Below are 18,489 nucleotides of genomic sequence, written 5' to 3' on the forward strand. Positions count from 1 at the left end.
TAGGTTAAGTCAGGCCACCTATAAATCTTTGACATGCTTCGAAATCTTGGCACACAGGCATTTTTTTTGTTCTACCTAAACCAATGCTTTGGACTTTGGCGAAATGTTTTGTACAGGTTAAACTGCACAATGCAATTGCAAATAAGAATTGAACAAACGTCTGTTGTGTCCATTCGAGAATCCAGTGCTTGCCTAATATCGAAAATTGCATCCAGCAATCGATTCAAGAAATGTACTTGTATGTCCAAGAGACAAGCTCAAATAAAAAGTTACCCTACTTCAACTGCATTCCTTGCATATTTATTTATTTGAAAATATTTAGCACGAAAACAACAGAATGGTACAAACACGCAGTGCTGTCACTTTCCGTGCTCTCTCTCTCGTGCTGTGTTGTTTTACCACAGTTTATTAATTTTAAAAATATGCCACATTTGCCATTTTAGTTGGTTTTATTTGTTTTGATGTTATGCTGTGTTGCCAACGAAACTTTGTAAATGTCTTCCTAAGAAAAAAATAAGAATACCTAGCATTTGTAAGTGTATGCTTCTGGATGGATAGCAAGTCTCACTATTAGAAAGTGAAGCCAAGAAAACACCAAAGTCATCACAAACACTGAAGAATGTTTATTGACATGGCATCACATCACTTGCTGGACAAGCAACAAGGCACCATAATGCTGCTCACACAAGAGTGCGAAGCATGCTCCATGGCTAAAACCACTTGATAAAAATACAAGCAGGCGCTTATCTGCTCCAAGGTGACCCTGAATGAAAATGTGACATGCGCAACACTGGAAATCAACAAAAGTTATTGGGTCAGGCATAAGTGAAAATTGCGGGCAAAAGTCGAGGGCACTTTCATGTGTTGGATGACGAGACTGCTGGCACAAGACAGGAAGGATCGAAGGGTGCTAACTCAGTATTGTATGGTTACAAATACGTGCAGATTGCTACTCACTGGACCAAAAGTGCTTGAAGACCCTGATTTTAAAGCAAAACTTTCTATGTCTCACCAGTGGAATATGCCATGCCAAAAAGGCATTGCAGAAAAGACAACTTTCTCTGACAATGATAATGATCGTGGGTAAAGAAGTGCAGAAAAAAAACGCTTCCTGCAGTCAGAAACAAATCAGGACCCTTGCGGTGTGAAACCAACATCTATTCCGTGACACCATTGCAACATGGTCGAAGTAGTTTGAATCTGGATAGCGGTGCATCGAGATGCAAAATTAGACAAAAATGGTGCACCTGACATTCTAATGACGACGACAGTTTGAACGCGAAGCTTTCGTCGAGAAAAATCAAGTGGCGAAGTTTCAAAGCCACTGCGATCAAAAGTCCAAACAGCATGCAAGTAAGTGATAGCTCAAACAGGCAACGTCCAAGCTCAGATGACAATCAAGCAAGGAATCCCTCGCGAGAAAACTGAGTTAAACTGAAAGACAATTTCTCCTAGACACCCTTCCCACTAACTTACAACCAAATTCCTTAAATGATCTCTTGCGTCCCTCCTACCCACCTAATTTAGCGAAGGCAGTGTGGGACACACTCCTGCATTTCATATACCGACCCACTATTTTTCCCTTGCTATTTCCCACCCATACCCGTCGTGAACTTTAACTAATCGCTACTTCTAAGGGGGCCTGATGCACTAGCAAGAGGCCCCCAGGTGTTTTTTTTACATTTCAATAAACGTTAAAAAAAAAGCCATTATTGTCGCAAGACAAAAGCGTGCACGTTTTTTTTCCTTGCAATTACAGCAACTAATGAACACATGACAGAACAAGTAACAGAGAGCAATGATGAAACTGACAACCACAGATTTGCACATAACTGTGGAGAGGAACTCTCTGGATAGGAGACTGAGCAATAGAAGAGCACAGCAGCTGCGGCTGAACCTTCCCACGCAGCTGAACAGAGACGAAGAATACGGCAAATGGACAAAATTAAGGGTTGGGAGTCTTAGTAGCCACTGTACTTTCTTATCAACCAGGCGTGTGGCTGGATGGTATAGATGAACAGCAACGTGGGAGCTAGAGGACTGCTTGCTGGCGACACTACTACCACCCAGTAGTCTGTACTCCACAGTACACAGTAGGAGGAAACAAACTGGAAGTGGGACTGCGAATTGCCATGATGTTACAAATGAAAAAAGTGCTGCGTGGCTGTCACAAGTCAAGGTCAATCACCCTTAAGGGGAGGTGCCAAAACCCCTTAGAGAGAGGATGAAGACATGACATTTGAATCTAGTGGCTAAAAATGAACCATTCATGTAGCACCCCACCGTAAAAGGGGATTGATCTTCACTCATTTCCTGAAATAAAGTTTAAAAGCAGTTCATCCAGGGCAGTTGCCACCAGCACCCTAGAGTAGTATGGTGGAAACACACCACAATCTTTGCTTTTGGGAGGTCTTTTACCGGGCTGTCTACCAAAAAAACTCAAATTCTTTTTTTTCTAAGTGGGCACCTGGTCTTAAACAAAACAAAAAAAAACATGGTTTTTACAGTTAGGACGATAAAAATTGGGTGATGCATGTGGTTTTTCATTGAAATTGTAGATATGAAGTTTGTTTCTGTGTAAAACAACTACATTCAACTTTATTTGGCTTTTATGTTTGATTTTTTGACAGCCTTTATAAAAAAAACTGCTGGAGGGGCGCAGATGAACAAGGTACCGGTGAACTGTGCACAAATCAAGGACTGACTGCCATAAGACTAACATTATCATTATATATGGTCTGTAGCAGAAGTGACAGCTGTTTGAAGTTTGGGCCTGGACGGCAACACCAGTTTTCCTGGTTCCCATTTTCTAGGCCCAAACTTCACATGGCTGTAACTTCTGCTACAGACCATATATAATGATAATGTTAGTCTTATGGCAGTCAGTCCTTGATTTGTGCACAGTTCACCGGTACCTTGTTCAGCTGCGCCCCTCCAGCAATTTTTTTATAAAGGTTGTCGTAAAATCAAACATAAAAATCCAAATAAATGTGAATAGAGTCGTATTACACAGAAACAAATTTCATATCTACAGTTTCAATGAAAAACTCGTGCACAAAATGTTCTTGTCCTGCAATTGCTCCCGCACCCACCCGTCACCCGTACCATTCATATGAATGTCACGGTAGCAGGCGGAAGTTTCTGTGACTAATCTGCAGCCGTTGAAGCTCCCCTTTTCCTTTTCCTTTACTTTTTTTTTCATTTTCGCTACTCCCTGGCTGGTAGCAATGTGCTCGCAGCGTGGTCAGCCTCAAACCACTTTGCCCCTTTCCTTTGAAAGCCCTTTTTGTATGCACATACGAACTTGCCACGAGCTGTCGAAAAAAAGGAAATAAATACGTGCAACGCTAACAGCAAGCTCGGGGGGCGCACTTTTGCTTATTTTGCCCGAGGCTACTGCCAAGAATAGCAGACGGGCAGCCCGCGCATGCGCAGATCGATACTGAAAAAGGTCCATACAAGGACTGACAAGAGTGAAATTTGGGGATTCAAGGGGGGGTGTCCAGAAAAACTAGGGGGGGTCTACACACCCCCTAGGGGGGTTGTAGGGAAATCACTGGTGAGGTCCTGAAAGCTTCACTTTAACAACAGGAGTTACGTGCTCGTCAAGACCCTCGTCTCACAGCAAACTTCTCTTCACCAGCAGGCACAGGCTAGAGCCCAGTCAGCAGGTGCTGCAAAGACATGATGAGAGTATTTAAGCACGAACCTCAAGATGGAAAGGAGGCGGAGCAAAGAGCAAGAAAAATGCATCAGGAGGAGACTCCAAGCTCTGGGATTAGCAAGCTAGGTGTGGTGCTGTCAGGACACTGATGTCGCAACCCAAGCCTGGGAACAAGCGGAGCAATAGCGCGGTTGTTCCCAATAGATGGTATTCACTGAAAATTTCAGAGGGAGATTTCTTCACCAGACAACACTGGAAACCACCACGTCTGTGCCTGCGCATTGTGCCCACACCTCGCAGAAAAAAGAAAACCTCGGTGCATATCGTCTGCACCACTTCAGCCCGATTGTCGGCCTTAGTATTAAGAGAAGACCTATTAATTGCACTCAAATTACGTGGTGGTGCTCTCCTTGCCCTCAAGAACTTTGCATCACTGTAGAATGAAACTGCGGCTATGAACGAAAGCGACACGGCATGCCAGAGGCAACGCTGCAGTCGCCTGCGACTACCGATGTTGACACAAGTGTCGTTTAATGCACAGTTGAAAACCAAAACCAAATATTGCTTTCGAAGAAATGCTTTATGCACACGCCAATTTATAGTTATATTCTATATTTATATTAAGTGAAGCCAGTGCACGTGATGCCATCTCCCGAGTTGTGCCATGCTTGCACCGCTCACCCCCTTGCTGGTAGCCATGTGCTCGTACCGTGATCAACCTCAAGTCTTCACCCCTTTCCTTTGAAATCCTTTGTGTGCACGCACAACTCACCACATGCTGTCGAAAAAGAAGAAATAAAAACGTGCATCACTAGAAAGCATAGCTGCTACCCCAGCAACAAGTGGAGGGGGCACCCTTTTCTTTGTTTTGCCCGAGACGACTGTCCAGAATGGCGGATTACCAGCCCGCGCATGTGCAGATTGCTAATAGAAAAAGGTCCATTACCGCAATCTCATGGAGTCCGACGTATCACAGACGCTGCGGCACATACATGGCGGCGCACACACAGGGTCGCCCACTTGTGGGCCACACCAGTGAATACAACCTATGAAGTGCTATACCCACCACCGATATAGCATTATCTAGCTGCAGTCAGAAACACTTTTTTATATGTTTACACGTACTTTCAAGCGTTCGGAGGGTCAAAATGGCTGCTTGTCACTGCTTCTGACCGATCATCCATGGGTCGATCCCACCAATCTGGCTGCCACAAATCACAGTAATAACGCGGAAGTTTTCAATTGTGGGCCGGACTGACACACACGATTCGCGCCAGGGCTGTCAAACTGGCGTGGCAACTTTCTGATCGCGGCGTTAACACACCACAGTGGTTCGAACACTTGCCCAGTATGAAGGTAGCTATTTCTGTCGTCGTTGGTTTGTCGCATAATGCATGCTTTACTGATGTTTAAGTGCAAGACCTGGCAAGCTTCTCTAGCTCGCCCAGAATTTCTCGATACGCAACTCTGAGCTGACGTGTGACCACGTCTGTTCGTCGTGTGGTTCCTTGTTAATGAGCCAGACCATGCAACTGAACGGTGCGAATGCAGATTTGATGCTTTCAGCGCATTTCACTCCTTTCTTTGATCAACAAGAGAGAAACTGTCAGTAATGCTCGTAGAAAGACGGGGCGAGTCAGAAATGCTGCTTGGACACTTCCTAGTACCATATAAATAGTGTACTTAATCTTACCGAGAGCCAAAGCATCATTTTAGGTTGTAGTGAAACAGACCAGAAAACACCCCTGCCCTTTTTCTTGACCTTTCTCTTTGAAGCACTCCTTTGTTTATGTATTGAAAACCAATTTGTGCAGCGGCACACTTTATTAGTTATTTGTGTATATGGCTAATTTTTTACATTTTAACATTTATATGTTCTCATTGTAGTATGATACTAATCTTGATCAGTGCATTTTTGAAGCAGAGGTGGTTTTCTTCAGGTGGCAGTTCCTTTTCGCTACAAAAAAGGGCTTGCTGTAAACAGGATCAAACAACAAAAAAGGAAATCTGTTTTAAGTAAGGAGGAAAAAGGTTCACGTCAATTTATAGGGCTGAGACAAAGATTATGGCAGTCACTACACGTGCTGCGGTTCCCGTAGGGCTAACAAGCGATTTGCAAAAAACTGGACAACACTTCCCATGGTGCGGAAACCGAAGATGTACTCCTGCAATTAAAACACGGAATTATCGCTGCCCCTTCAAAGGTAGATAATTGAGCCATTTTGGCACTTGATCTTTAGAAAGCTTTGATCACGTATCACACCAGGCTATTTTCACTCCGGGTCGCCGCACATACAACTATATCCGTAACTTCCTTTCGAACCGCACGGCTGTTATTCAGCTCGGTGACCTACAATCCGACACTATCCATTTCCCAACCATTGGCACGCCTCAAGGTGCAGTATTATCCCCACTCCTATTTAACATTGCCCTAATCCACCTTCCCAGTAAGCTCGCCGCGATCCCTCGCTTACTCCACAGCATATACGCCGATAATATTACGCTGTGGACCACCAGAGGCAGCGACTTTCAAATCGAGGAGGTTCTCTAACAGGGAGCTGACTTAGTTACCGCCGCGGCGCAAGTTGGGCTTGGATGCTCACCTGAAAAATCTGAGATTTTAATCCTCCCCGCCAAATCAACCGGCAACCCAGCCCAGACACCCACCATTGAGGTCCGCATTGATGGTAGGGATGTTCGCCAAGTGGAAGTCCTGAAAATACTTGGGCTCTGCATACAGCGCAATTTCGCAAACATTAAGTACCTAGCACAACTGAATTCTCAGGTGAATCAGACGATCGCCCTCATCCGCAGGATTGCTGCCCGCAACAAGGGGCTCAAAGAAACGGAGCGTATCCGGCTGATACAGGCATTTGGGCTCAGCCTTCTCACTTACTCCCTCCCGTATCTCTTGCCCTCGCGTACCGAACTCTCTAAAGTCAACTGCCTCATTCGAAAGACCTAAAAAACGGCGCTACAAATCCCTCAGAGCACTACCACTGCCAGACTCGAGAAACTCGGCATTTACAATACTGCGGAGGAACTCATTGAAGCCCACCTTATCGGTCAGCTAAATAGGCTCTCATCCACCCCCACCGGTCACACTCTCCTTGTTACTCTTAACCTTAAAGCCCCTATCCTCTGTGATGACAGGCTCCCGGTAGCAGCCGACATTCATGGCTCCCTCACTATCCACCCTTTACCGCGCAATATCACCCTGTTTTCAACAAGCAGCGTAGGGAACTACGAGCACAAGCACTTACAGAGAAATACCCCGTCCACCCCACTACGGTTTACGTGGACGCAGCTTGCTATCGATGGCAGGATGCATACGCTGTCGCAGTAGTAATCAACCATTCCAACACTCCTCCTCTTAAATCCCTAACAGACCGCACCAACTGACCCTCTGAGGCAGAAGAGGCGGCAATAGGTGACCGGTAAAAAGCGCAAATGCTCATGGGTGCATGTCTGCTCCCGCGGAGTTCTGTTACTTCCGGTTCAAGAGCTCTCCTGGCCTCCCATATGCCGACGGCTTTCACGTGCACTTGTGCTTGTTGTTTATCTGTTTCCACCGAAAAAAAAAACCGCTCATGCATCGCACATTCAATGTGTAACAACAATGACTTCTACTAGGGGCTTCTCTGAAAGGTTAGCACTCTGTGACAAATAAACAACACGCACACACGCGCGTGAAAGCCGCCGGCGTACGGGAGGCCAGGCGAGATCTCGAACCAAAAGTGGCTGGAGCAGACAACGTACCCATGAGCCTTTGCACCTTTTACCGGTCACCTATCGCGCTAGCCCTTACACATAGGCCGCCCCCTATCACTATCATCTCGGATTCGAAAACGGCCATTCGAAATTACGCCAGAGGCATGATCTCGCCCCTGGTGCTCAAAATTCTCCTCAAAAATCCTCCTACCATACAAATAAAGCTGATCTGGACTCCGGCCCACATGGGCGTGGGGGGAAACGAGGCAGCACATAGGGCCGCTCGAGAGCTCACCGTCCAAGCAGGCCCTAGCCTCGAACCCTTTCACGGAGCCCTATCAGCTTGGGACAGTCTCTTGACCTTCCAAGACATTACGGCACATTACCGCCTCTCACGCCGCCAGCTCCCCCCCGCACACCCGGATTTATCCAACAGGGAAGAACGGCTATGGCGACTGGTGCAAACCCATACCCTCCCATGTCGCTACTACCTGCACCGTATTTATCCTTCCGTCTACCCCTCCACCAACTGCACGGCCTGTGGAGCAGTGGAAACACTGGACCATCTTCTTTGGAACTGTCCCCACAACCCCTATCCTCTCTTAGCAGACGGTGGGCACTGGGCTGAGGCACTGGGCAGGTCCGACCTGTCTACCCAGCGGGTGGTCACGGCGAGGGCTGCTGCGGACACCGGTACGCCGGTCACCACGTCCCCTAAGGGGCCTTTAAAGGCTCAATAAAATGTTTGTCCTCCTCCTCCCATGGTGCGGTCACATGCGGTTTTGCACAGATGGCATCTGGCCCCATTTTGTCTGACTGGCAATGAAAACTGCCTGCTTCAAAATAACTAAGACATTTTTTAGCCACATTTATATTCAGGCAGAAAGTGTTGTGCAGCCATTGCATGTAATGTTGCCTAGTATGAAAAATTGGGCTCAATAGGTTTCTGAGGAAAGCTGGTTTCGAGAATTGCATTGTGCCATAGGACAAAACAAAATTAACTATAAATGAAAAACAACACAACAAAAGTCCTGAGTTTTGCCATGCATATTTTTGTGCTCCTTTTCTATCATGTTTACAACCAACATGACCATACTGTTAATTACATTGCACCTTTGGTCTCGTAGGTCACCCAGAAAGGAAAACAACTGAAGTCGAGGAAGTAGTGTAAGGAAAATTCACTTTATATTGTAAAACAACAACAGTATTAATGTATTCTTGAAAGCGTAAGAAACAACAGCCTCGCCTGGACCTTTTGCAAATGTAAAATAGTTTCTTCTTGTCTTCTTTTTATTTTATGGTGAAGGAATGGGGCTGATTCTTTTCCTGCAGCTTGTTTTAAGTTGGCCAATTTTTATGTGATCAGGTATCTAAGCATTCAGGAGTAGACGTGTCCTGATCAGGTATATCTTGAGTCCAACTGAGTACAGCGTATTCTGATTTTTATCATGCTAAGGGTCATATTCCGAATGCTCCCCATGAGCACAAACGAGTTGCAGTGAATGAATGAAGATAGCACGGAATTCTTTTATCAACACGTAAATGCCTAAGACTAGTTCACATACTTGAGCAAATCACAAGCACGGCATAAACTTAATGCGGTTGCCCAGCAGTTGGGCAACACGCCACTATTTAAACTAAATGCATATGCTACTCGATAGTTTCCCTCCAGCTTAGAGACTGCCTTTTCCATGTGTTTTCTAGTTCATAAATATACCATAGAATGCTTGGCTGCAGCAGCTCTCATAAATTACAAAAGGACAAGAATAAGATGGGCATTGCTTCCACAGATGATCCCTTTGTATCATTCCTGACATGAAATAGCCAAGTGAATCTTTGGACCTTGGTAACAAACTGTTTCAAAGCACAGTGCAAACCGTGATGAACAAACAGCATTGCGTCAGGTGCATAGCCTGCGACACTGTGCAGCTGAAAAAAATATCTATGTCTTTCTGCTTCATTTTCCTGTGTCTACATATGCAAAGTGCCTTTATTAACAATAAAAGCAGGGCGGTAGGAGGGGTGTAAAACGTTTAAAGAGCTTACTGCAAAATAATGTGACATGCTTTTTTTAAACATTATGTATGAGCTGCCTCACGTAAGAGGCATTTCTTACAACATTCTTAGCCCTGTATGGCTTTCTCACACAGCTTAGATGTCGTGCGAAAAAGGCAACTTAGTCTAACAGCTCAAGGCGAGGTAGGTGCACCTTCTCCCGTTTGCACTCAAGAGTTTACATGAGAAGGCATTAAGTAATTGCATCATAATCGAGTAAACTGAGGTCACTTCGCACTATGAGGCACAGGGCAGTGTGGTAGACCTCTCACTCAAGGATCTTTAGCGTAAACCAAGACATTGTGTACAGAAGGTTAATTTTTTTGGCTTTATAGATTCAATGCAGCCCCGGCAGCCAAGAATCGAACCCAAGACATTGTACATCCCTGCAGCCATAGGAAACCATGTGAGATCTGAGCAATCTGGCACCTGAGAAATCTCATTACGATGAATAAAGCTACCGTGCGATATTACTTAGTGTTTACAAAAACCAAGGATAGACAGCATAGGGGCACTAGATACATCCTTGCTTACACAAAACTCAAAAGTAAAATTAAGAAACATATATATATATGACGCGGCCATCCGAGGCACGGTATATCTATGGTGTTGACTAACACCATGTACTGTGCCCTGGCCGACCACGTAATTTGTGTTCCTGCCTCCACTGGAAGCTGGAAAGCACTGTAAACGGCCCTGTGGTCAGCCATAACCCATTACACGCCCAAGACTACAGTGCAAACTTTGTCGTGACGGAAACCACGTACGGTGCTGTTTGCACGAAGGTCACGCCAGCCCACCTCATAGATTGTGCTATATCGGTAGTGCATATAACAATTTCTGGTGGGACTTCACTAGGTGGTACATATAGCATCATTCATAAATTTTCAACAGTAAAAAAATGAAGGTAGTAATTAAGCAGTGCATGAGCTATCCCTACCTCTTCATTGTTTCACTAGCTACTGAAAGACTTGTATTTGAAAATGTCAGGCTGGAATGGATGCATAGACCAGGTTGGTTTTTTGACATTGGCATAAATAACTAAACTTGATTTTTAGTACACACGCTGCTGTCTTCATGGCTATCAACTACCGTGTTACTGTAAACCCTCGCTTGAAATGTACACGGAGTGAGAACGCACAGGTGGATCTAAAGTATACCATCAAATAGAAGCCAGGAAAAGTCGGGAACCCGTTTGGTTGTGACAAGTGGCCTGCACTAGAATGGCAGTTCCCACTAGACTGGCAGGATGAGTGCTGCAGGCAGGCTAGGGGCACTGTGACTGCAGTCAGGAGATGCTGCAAGAGAAAGAAATGGAACATGAGGAATGAAGCACCGTTGAGGCAGCAGTAATAAACAATCTAGGATGACTAAAAAAGGGGCAAACGAAAGCGAAGACCACACAAGCAGTGCTCTTGCCCGCCCTGCGTTATCCGGGTCGTTCCCGCTGAATTTCCATCAGTTATTGAACGCCGATTGGCCCCACTATTAAAGATGAAAACACATAACGACGTAAGCATTCCTTGGCAGGCACTCCTGGCAGCAAAAGTGCTGGATGCAGCAACGAGTGCAACAGGCTAAAGTAGCGTGTTACAACGCCCTCACGAACCACACGCACACACGAAAACCTTGCCAACAGGGACCTGTCACGCTCCTAACTTCACCAACAGATCGTACTGCAAGTTCATTTTCGTTACAATATTAAGATCGGTTAGCACAAGGCACGTTGTCTAGAAAAAGCGTCGAGGAAAACAAGTGATGTTAATGACGCCACATTAAAGAGACAAGGAAACGTCATGGGCGAGACGGGTTTGCAATGCGAGCGAGTTTCCGCGCCGTGCAACAAACCGTCAACAGCTCGCGATCGCCGACAGACGCGAACGAGCAGCATAAACAGCGACAATAATGCAAGACGGGGAGAACGCGCCGTTAAGAATTTCGTAAACGTCGCTAATATAACTGCCGCGAGCAGAAAGCAAGCTTTGCAGTAGGAGATATGCGAACTGATTGCAAACCCGCCAAAAAACACTCACCTGGTCGGCCGATGGTGGACAGTTGAACGCCCACAGATAACTGCAAAGCTGTTGTGCCAGAAGACGCTGGAGCTGTTGAACGACGACTGACAGGGCGACAACCATCGCCAGTTTATGAATTCTTGCGTTGATCGCATAAGTCGAACGCGACTACTTGAATCGCTACGGCACGTACGCCGTGTAGGCAGCAGTGCAGCACTCGGAAAAATGTAAACATACCGCGCGGGAACGCTGCGAGCAAACGTGACGTCACATCCGCCTAGCGATGCTCCTCACCCGCCCAAGAGGTTGGTTAATTCCTCTCCTGAAGGGCAGGTGCCTCGGCCTGCCCGTGCCTGCCCTGTGGCTTGCCTCTGCTGCGCGGACGTTGAAGCGACCCGTCGCAGTCGTTCAGCTCCTGTTTCGGGTGCTTTTTCCACGTTTTTCGCCGCCTGATGAGCCTTTTGCGATGCCTTGTTGTTCCGTGATCCATTGCTGCAACAAGCCCGACGATGGAAAGCGGCTCATGCGTTTTCCCTTGGGAAAAAAGGCCGGTGAGAGACTCCGTGCGTGGCTGCAACTCGTCGGTCGCGACGATTTTAAGCCTACTCCATCATCGAGGATCTGTGAGGTGAGTTTATTTCAAGCACAGCTGTAATGCAACCATCGCAGTGAAAATTCCAGAGCCTAAACGTACGGCTACGCGATCGGAGTCGGCCAAGCACTACCGTTAAGGAGCAACTTTCCCCCTTACATTACTGTGCTGGCGCGATCATAAAAAAACTTTTTGTAGCCCCGCCCGTATAGAGTACGCACGCGCTTCGTGTGGTTCGCTTCCCTCAAAAGATAGTGTTGTGCAGCTGGAGCCGCTGAACAAAGCAGCGAAACTTTAGTGACACTAATCCAAATGTCCTGCTCGCTGACACCAAATGAACGCATGGAAGTCTTGCGTGTGCGATCAGACCCGTACGCCTCGTTGCCCGTAATAAAGCATCGTTGAAGCGGCAATTGCATCACTGCCGCATAGCTGCGGAGTCATTTTATTTACTGCATGAATATTTATTTTATGAATTTGCCAGTTTAATCAATCAATCAATACCACTTGTGGTATGTAAACTTCGAATCGAAATTTACCTCACCCTTATTATATTTGAATGTGTTCTTTCCACGTAGCTTATTTAGTGACACTAGGCCGTCCCATTCGGCGCGGAAGCAAGGGGAGCGCTGTAATTTTGCTAACTCCGACACACGCCGCAAGGCGGTGCCGTTAGCCTAAGGTTGAAGCGAGGCTCGTCTGGCCGACGCTGCCTGCGCTTTGAGTTGTAAATCAGCCTTCGTTGTCGCGTCTTCGGGATAGAAAACTTGAATATATGGTCTATGTGTTTTGACTCGATCCTACAAGTACAAAGTTGTTTAACGTACGTTGTTTAACACCCACGATTGCCTTTGCACGCAGCTTTAGTGGTCGTTTGCTTGAAAAGCGAATGCCGAGAAGGGTTCTGTCATCTCGGGCCGAGTGAATGCCGGCGTGCTGAATTCTTTTTTCGCTGTTACATCATTTTCGCGCGATATCGCTGCGCGAAAATATGCTTTTTTTGCCTTTTAAGTTGTTTCGAACGCTCTGGGTATCCGTTTTGTGTGTGTGTGTGTGTGCGCGCGCGCGCGCGCGTGTGTGTGTGTGTGTGTGTGTGTGTGCGTGCGTGCGCGAAAACAGCGTAATACCGATAAGTTCTCGCGCATTGCTTATAGGCAGGCGACTACGATAGTCAAATAATCTGTTAAGCTTCCATGGGTACGAATCAATCATATTTTTGCGTTTTATTTAATATGCTTAGGCCTGGTTTCAAGTACCTACTGCAATCACGCTACCAAATTATTTGCCGTGAGTGAAAAAGTCATGATATTCCGCGATGCCTTTCATATCGCTATCGACTCTACATATGTATTTTTTCGAAAGGCTGTTTCTGAATTTCTAGATTTGCTAATTTGTTGTCATGACATATTAAGGGCATTATTTTTTTTTCGGTGAGCAGTAAGCTGATCTCTAATATCTGTATGCACAACATAGGCTGTAAGTAAGTTGTTCGGGATATTAGTGAATAAACACATCAAGTGAAGAACTATACCAATCGTAACTCGGGTAAAGATTTTTATTACATTACTTAGACCACGTCCATTTATAGTGTACTGGAAGTCTCTCTGTACGTTTGTATATGCAAGCATGCATTCTAAGCACCGGTAACTACCCTAGCACGGGTAAAAATTCTAAGCACCGGTAACTACCCTAATGGCACCAGTAACTACTTCAACCTTTCACCTGCATTGGTGTGCGGTAACTTTTTTTATTAAACGTCACACATAGGCTGCGAAGGCCGAGTTTTCGTCCTCTGCACCCACCCGCGCCAGGGAAAACGACCTTAGGCTACGCGCGCCGCGGTGCGGCGGAAAACGGCGAAACGGCCTCTTCGGAATTACGCTCTCTCCGGCCGATTGGAACGGCCGGAGCAACGGCGCGCCGCCGGTAGCCGATCGCGGAGGCCACGCTCGGCCTACCCAGTGTTGCGCGGAGGCGCGGTAGATGGCGCTGCGCTCGCTCGGCAAACTTGACTGCACGGAGCAACACACATGGCATGCCTCGTAAACGTCACATCCACACTCAAGATTTACCGATCTGAAAAATGTACGTGGGGTTACGTACGCTTTGCAAGCCGCACCGCAGAAAAACGACAGAAAGCCATGCACAACTACGCTGCACTGACTGCCATCGGAATTCCACTGACGAGCGGTTCGCCACGGGCGGCGCTGTTCGCTGAAACGACGGTGGTGCCATACAAGAGAAACACGTTCCAAAAGGCCAGCCATGCTGAATGACGTCACGTCGGTCAACAAGGCCGCGCCCACGGCGCCGCTGCCGCGCTGTAAACGGTCTGGAGGTAACAGGCATGCGACCAACGTTTTTAGATTAAGATCGGTGAAATTTTTTGCCCTATTTCACGGTGACTGCAGCCGAAATTGGCAAGCTGTTACGTATCAGCGCGTCACTTTTGCGGAGGCTGAAGCACGGCCGGGCTGAAGAGGCGGCGCGCGCTGTGTTCAAACGCGCGCGCGCCGTCGCTCTAGCCCGGCCGTGGTGGTGTCATGGCCTCGGCGATCAGCTGCCGGCGGCGCGCCGTTAGCGCCGTTGCTCCGGCCGTCCCATTCGGCGCATCCCCCAGCAAAAACCTGTAATTTGACTAACTCCGCAACGCGCCGCGAGGTGGCGGTGTTAGCCGATGGTTGGGCAGCTTGCACCGACTCCTCTCGGCGGCTTTGCGGGGCCTGAGTTGCTGCGTGTCTTCGTTGCCGGAATTCGCGTAACTGTGTTGCAGCTTTATTTTTGTTGAGCTGATCAACCTAACGACTAGGTCATGAAGTCCGCTTGTCTCAGAAGCTTCAAGGTATAGCACTGAAACCAAGATATGTCACTGTACGGCGAAAAGTTAATCGCGTTGTGATTGTTGCGTTTGATCGGTGCGGGACATATAGGTGCAGGACGTTTCGGTGCGGAAATTCAGGCGCGCGGAAATTTGGGTGCAAAAACTTTTCGGCGACAGAATTATCGGGTGCTTCCTTGTTGTAACAACCGTTATATTTCTATTTCCGCATAGGCTGGGTTATGGATAACAATCGAGAACAGTGATTGCATTTGTATATGGGCGCCGTGTTTGATTTCTGCCAGTTATTGTTAGAAATTGAAAATTTGTACATTTTTGTTTGCTACCTCGTTCAGGGAACACCTGTTATGCAGCCTAGTAATTATATTCTTGCGAACATGCTTTTTTTTTAATTTACTACAAGATTTTAATTTATATTCGTTTTTTGCGGCATGCTACTCAGCTAACCGCCATTTACGATGGTATAATTCATAATTCTTTATGCAGTTTTCTCTAAATAAAACGCACACTGTCACTATCCAAAGAAACCAGCTCAGGCATTCTGAATTGCACCTCTTCCCCCCCCCCCCCCCCAACGCAGAAAATCTTATAAGGAGTTTTATGTAGGTTGTGTTGTCAAACTCAAAAGATTTTGCAAACACTGTTGTCGCCAGCTTTTTTTTTTATACGGACAAGTCTAGGATATTGACGTAGAGGAAGAACGGGCCTCTTTGAAAGCAGCTGCAGCTTCTATATATCCTAAATGCTGATAAAGCGCGTGCTGCTTGTGCGTACAAAGCACTGATTTTGCCTCATATAAAACGTTGCCCTCTGTTCACGTGCCCAGCAAGGAATGATGAACATACGCTACAACCACTCTGTCAATATGGCTAAGTTTGTGAGACCACTGCTTGCCAATGTTGGTGCAACTGTCACGGACTAGGGTGCATTCCGGAAAAAGACTGGTTTCCAAGCCCCTGTATCACAAAGTGCTTCATGTGTGAAATGTTCCGTTTGTGAAAACATGCAGATGCCTTGAAAGCGTACATTTGTGAACATAAGTGCAGTGTAGTTCGTAAATAGACATTTAACAAACTAGACCGCTCTTGGACGAGCGTTCAGTACACATTTGGTTTCTAACTTTTAGTTTAGCAAGCATGAAAGCTGTCATCATTGCTTAACACATGGATGTGCTTCGAAATCAGTAATTAGAAATTTAAATTTCTTGGATATTCAATCCAAAAGAAGCGAAATTGGGCTAGCCTGTGGCCACCGAAATACGTTAAGAATGCAATGAAATCGGGGTGCATCTGACTTCAAGTTGTTTTATTTGTTACGACTGAACTTGAAACTGTAACTTGCTTAACGCACATGTGTAGAACAGATTGCCATATCTTTGAGGCCATCGCTCAACGTAATACTCTTTAAACGTGTTAATCCTATAAATAAGGCGGGTGCTTCCACCCAGCAGGCATTAATTCGAAGGCTGCACAGCCATCCATCGTGGGTTTGACGCGATCGCGCCTTTCGCTCTACTGAACTGCATTGGCCATGGAGATTGTATAAAGTACGTTATACGTTATAAAGCGATTAGTAAGTTTATAAAGCGAATTGAACGTTATTTACGCGCCAGAATTTTTTCATTGGTAGCAGCGAATATTTTCCGTGTGTCGAGGGCGTCATGCGGCCAAAGAAGTCGTATAGCTGCAATCCTATAGGTTCTATGAGTCTCTTTGCATCCATGACATCAGGTATGCTTTCTTTTTATGGCGATACGAAGAGCGAAAGATGACAAAACGCCATTGCGAGGAGAGAGAGAGAGAGAGAGAAATCACTTTATTTTCCAAGCAAGTTGGCTAGGAACGCGTGGTGGCTGCCGGCCGAAGGCTGGCGGCGACGGTGGCAGCTCGGTCAACCCCCCGGTAGCTGCCCGGTTGCGAGCTGCCCAGCGCGTCCTCCCACTGCTCGACGCTGGAGATGGGGGGGAGTGGGTTAAGAGGGCAGGCCCACATGGCGTGGGTTAGAGTGTCCAGGGAGTCACATAGGGACAGTTGGGTGAAGGGAACACAGAGGGATAGATCTTGTGGAGGAGGGACCGACTGGCGAGGGAGTTTGTCTGAAGGAGTCGCCATAGGCGCTCCTGATCGTTGGTGAGGGATGTGTGGGCCGGGGGATAGCGGTGGCGGGAGAGGCGGTAATGCTCCGTGACCTCTTGGTACGAGAGCAGTCGATCGCGGGCCGACCGAGCACCATGGTAGGGAGCAGGAGCGAGCCCAGCACGGCTGGTGAGTTCTCGTGCTGCTTTGTGGGCCGCTTCGTTGCCTCCCACCCCAGTGTGGGCCGGAGTCCAGACGATGTCGACTGGTTGATGAGGGGGATTTAGGAGGATAATTTTGAGTGCCGTAGCCGAAATGCTACCGCGAATGAAGTTTTGAACGGCCGTCTTCGAATCAGTGATTATAATGTGTGGTTGCGGCCTAGTGATAAGGGCCAGGGCTATTGCCGCCTCTTCCGCCGTTGCGGAGTAAGGTGTCCGTACGGTAAGGGAGGTGACTGGGGGAGAGTTGGGGTGAGTGACCACTGCGAGAGCAAATCCTTCCGCGTGTCGGTACGCGTGTCGGTACTCCGCGGCGTCTACATACATGGTGGTGGGGGAGATGGGGTATTTATCTGAAAGGGCACGGGCGCGCTGGCACCTGCGCTCCGCGTGATGCACTGGGTGCATGTTGCGCGGGAGTGGACGTATGCAGAGGCAGTCTCGGATGTCTCGAGGCAACGAAGCTTCGTTCTCCACCGCTGCCGGGATGCCAATTCGTAAGCGATGAAGAATGTGCCGCCCTGTGTAAGTGGTAGAGAGGCGGCGTAACTGATTAATACGATGGGCCTCTAGTAGTAGTATTGTATACTCCCAACGAGGCGAGTCTGGCAGTGGACGAGTAGAGGGGGATTTGTAATGCTGCCTTGTATGCCTTTCGGATGAGGCAGTCAATTTTGTCTATGTCGGAGGTGGTAAGCTTAAGGTAGGGGAGAGAGTACGTGATCCGACTGATGATGAAAGCCTGAACTAGACGGATTCGTTCTCTCTCCTTGAGCCCGTGGTGACGGCTAGCGATTCGTCGAATAAGGCCAATTGTTTGATTTACTTGAGAGTTAAGTAGGGATAGGAATTTAGCGTTACCTCGATTGCGTTGTATAATTAGGCCTAGCACCTTAAGGGTTTGCACCTCTGGGATTATTCGGTTGCCGAGGGAAACTTGTATGTTCGGCGAATCATGACAAGACCGGGCAGAGAGAATGAGCAGGGCAGATTTTTCTGGAGAACAGGATAACTCAGCGAATTGCGCCTCTGTCTCCACGATATGGGCACCCTGTTGAAGGATGGTTTCTATCTGAGCGTCGCTACCTCCAGGTACCCACATCGTAATGTCGTCGGCATATAAACTGTATCGGAGGCCTGGTACCGAATCTAACTTTTTGGGGATGTTCAAGATTGCCAAATTGAACAAAAGAGGGGACAATACTGAACCCTGGGGTGTACCTATGGAAGGAAGTCGGATGCGATCAGAATGGAGCTCGCCTACCTGGAGTGCGGCGGTGCGTGCGGTGAGAAAATCGCGTACGTAGTTGTAAGTGC

The 18,489-nt window shown here is 47.3% G+C and overlaps 1 long non-coding RNA gene across 1 annotated transcript; it reads right to left on the reverse strand.

Moving 5' to 3' along the window:
• Positions 1 to 3,564: 3,564 nt before the first annotated feature.
• Positions 3,565 to 11,635, reverse strand: LOC144148801 (uncharacterized). Its single transcript, XR_013318066.1, has 3 exons — positions 11,464 to 11,635; positions 10,591 to 10,728; positions 3,565 to 3,674 (listed from the first exon to the last, which is right to left on the reverse strand). It is a non-coding gene; the product is annotated as an uncharacterized LOC144148801 (long non-coding RNA).
• Positions 11,636 to 18,489: the final 6,854 nt, after the last annotated feature.

This window comes from Haemaphysalis longicornis, unplaced genomic scaffold (assembly GCF_048455015.1).
Source record: "Haemaphysalis longicornis isolate Haplotype H1 unplaced genomic scaffold, Haemaphysalis longicornis Haplotype H1 scaffold_8, whole genome shotgun sequence".
In the NCBI taxonomy this organism is placed as follows: Eukaryota; Metazoa; Arthropoda; class Arachnida; order Ixodida; family Ixodidae; genus Haemaphysalis; species Haemaphysalis longicornis.